Source organism: Hyperolius riggenbachi, chromosome 7 (genome assembly GCF_040937935.1).
Source record: "Hyperolius riggenbachi isolate aHypRig1 chromosome 7, aHypRig1.pri, whole genome shotgun sequence".
Lineage (NCBI taxonomy): Eukaryota > Metazoa > Chordata > Amphibia > Anura > Hyperoliidae > Hyperolius > Hyperolius riggenbachi.
In genome coordinates, this window is record NC_090652.1 from 147,741,904 (window position 1) to 147,745,412 (window position 3,509).

The window sequence follows — 3,509 nt, forward strand, 5'->3', positions numbered from 1 at the left end:
GCCGACATACATCATGTTGGTGGGATGAAATTGTTCCCTGGGGAGGGTGTCTTAATCTGGGAAAGGCTTTTTTGCTGATAATTCAGCAGTGTAGGGCCATTCACCTATGCTATTGGTGGTGTCTTGACTGAAGCTGAGACTTTGATCTCTACTGCGCTGTCCATTTGTCGCACAAATCAAGAACGGTATCTCCGCTGCCAGAAATGGTACTCTTCTTGGTATGTGTGATTGTCAGGGGAAGTAGACGGCGTCGTGCGGGTCCAAGTCAGAAGTGAAAATGAGACCACATCTATAGCATATTGGTGGGGTGGGAGGGTTCCTTTTAGGAGGGTGGATATTTTTCCTGGAGTTTGTACTCCTTTCCACTAGTTAGGGCATACCTTCAACTATTATAGGCTATTCAAAGGGTGGGGGGTAGGTTCCTTAGAGAAGATTGTGTTTTCCATTGGAAGATTCTTCTCTTGTTCAGTGAGCATGGGGTGGGTTGTGCCAACATATACTAGGTTGGTGGGATGAATTAGTTCCCTGGGGAGGGTATCTTAATTTTGGGGGGAGGGGGTTCCTCGAGCTTGTGCTCCTTTCAGCTAGTTAGGGTATTGACCTTGTTCCTTTGCTGTATATGTGATGTCACTTTTTGCTGTGACTAGGATCTCTGCTGCGCCTTCTGCTTATCACACACATCAATAAAACATCTAAGCAGCCAATCTGCTGTGTATGTGTGTGACGCCGGGGAGGTAGGAGACGCAGTTTAGCGCCAAGTCTAACTGAAGTTGACGCCACATATATAGTGAACCGGAGGTGTGGGTGGGGTCCCAGAGAAGATTGATTTCCAGTGGAAGATTCTTCTCATGTTAGGTTAGCACTGGGTGGGAAGCCGACATACATCATGTTGGTGGGATGAAATTGTTCCCTGGGGAGGGTGTCTTAATCTGGTAAAGGCTTTTTTGCTGATAATTCAGCAGTGTAGGGCCATTCACCTATGCTATTGGTGGTGTCTTGACTGAAGCTGAGACTTTGATCTCTACTGCGCAGTCCATTTGTCGCACAAATCAAGAACGGTATCTCCGCTGCCAGAAATGGTACTCTTCTTGGTATGTGTGATTGTCAGGGGAAGTAGACGGCGTCGTGCGGGTTCAAGTCAGAAGTGAAGTTGAGACCACATCTATAGCATATTGGTGGGGTGGGAGGATTCCTTTTAGGAGGGTGGATATTTTTCCTTGAGTTTGTACACCTTTCCACTAGTTAGGGCATACCTTCAACTATTATAGGCTATTCAAAGGGTGGGGGGTAGGTTCCTTAGAGAAGATTGTGTTTTCCATTGGAAGATTCTTCTCTTGTTCAGTTAGCATGGGGTGGGTTGTGCCAACATATACTAGGTTGGTGGGATGAATTAGTTCCCTGGGGAGGGTATCTTAATCTTGGGGGGAGGGAGTTCCTGGAGCTTGTGCTCCTTTCAGCTAGTTAGGGTATTGGCCTTGTTCCTTTGCTATATGTGTGATGTCACTTTTTGCTATGACTAGGATCTCTGCTGCGCCATCTGCTTATCACACACATCAATAAAACATCTCAGCAGCCAATCTGCTGTGTATGTGTGTGACGCCGGGGAGGTAGGAGACGCAGTTTAGCGCCAAGTCTAACTGAAGCTGACGCCACATATATAGTGAACCGGAGGTGTGGGTGGGGTCCCAGAGAAGATTAATTTCCAGTGGAAGATTCTTCTCATGTTAGGTTAGCACTGGGTGGGAAGCCGACATACATCATGTTGGTGGGATGAAATTGTTCCCTGGGGAGGGTGTCTTAATCTGGGAAAGGCTTTTTTGCTGATAATTCAGCAGTGTAGGGCCATTCACCTATGCTATTGGTGGTGTCTTGACTGAAGCTGAGACTTTGATCTCTACTGCGCAGTCCATTTGTCGCACAAATCAAGAACGGTATCTCCGCTGCCAGAAATGGTACTCTTCTTGGTATGTGTGATTGTCAGGAGAAGTAGACGGCGTCGTGCGGGTCCAAGTCAGAAGTGAAGTTGAGACCACATCTATAGCATATTGGTGGGGTGGGAGGGTTCCTTTTAGGAGGGTGGATATTTTTCCTGGAGTTTGTACTCCTTTCCACTAGTTAGGGCATACCTTCAACTATTATAGGCTATTCAAAGGGTGGGGGGTAGGTTCCTTAGAGAAGATTGTGTTTTCCATTGGAAAATTCTTCTCTTGTTCAGTTAGCATGGGGTGGGTTGTGCCAACATATACTAGGTTGGTGGGATGAATTAGTTCCCTGGGGAGGTTATCTTAATCTTGGGGGGAGGGAGTTCCTGGAGCTTGTGCTCCTTTCAGCTAGTTAGGGTATTGGCCTTGTTCCTTTGCTATATGTGTGATGTCACTTTTTGCTGTGACTAGGATCTCTGCTGCGCCTTCTGCTTATCACACACATCAAAAAAACATCTCAGCAGCCAATCTGCTGTGTATGTGTGTGACGCCGGGGAGGTAGGAGACGCAGTTTAGCGCCAAGTCTAAATGAAGCTGACGCCACATATATAGTGAACCGGAGGTGTGGGTGGGGTCCCAGAGAAGATTGATTTCCAGTGGAAGATTCTTCTCATGTTAGGTTAGCACTGGGTGGGAAGCCGACATACATGATGTTGGTGGGATGAAATTGTTCCCTGGGGAGGGTGTCTTAATCTGGGAAAGGCTTTTTTGCTGATAATTCAGCAGTGTAGGGCCATTCACCTATGCTATTGGTGGTGTCTTGACTGAAGCTGAGACTTTGATCTCTACTGCGCAGTCCATTTGTCGCACAAATCAAGAACGGTATCTCCGCTGCCAGAAATGGTACTCTTCTTGGTATGTGTGATTGTCAGGGGAACTAGACGGCGTCATGCGGGTCCAAGTCAGAAGTGAAAATGAGACCACATCTATAGCATATTGGTGGGGTGGGAGGGTTCCTTTTAGGAGGGTGGATATTTTTCCTGGAGTTTGTACTCCTTTCCACTAGTTAGGGCATACCTTCAACTATTATAGGCTATTCAAAGGGTGGGGGGTAGGTTCCTTAGAGAAGATTGTGTTTTCCATTGGAAAATTCTTCTCTTGTTCAGTTAGCATGGGGTGGGTTGTGCCAACATATACTAGGTTGGTGGGATGAATTAGTTCCCTGGGGAGGTTATCTTAATCTTGGGGGGAGGGAGTTCCTGGAGCTTGTGCTCCTTTCAGCTAGTTAGGGTATTGGCCTTGTTCCTTTGCTATATGTGTGATGTCACTTTTTGCTGTGACTAGGATCTCTGCTGCGCCTTCTGCTTATCACACACATCAATAAAACATCTCAGCAGCCAATCTGCTGTGTATGTGTGTGACGCCGGGGAGGTAGGAGACGCAGTTTAGCGCCAAGTCTAACTGAAGTTGACGCCACATATATAGTGAACCGGAGGTGTGGGTGGGGTCCCAGAGAAGATTGATTTCCAGTGGAAGATTCTTCTCATATTAGGTTAGCACTGGGTGGGAAGCCGACATACATCATGT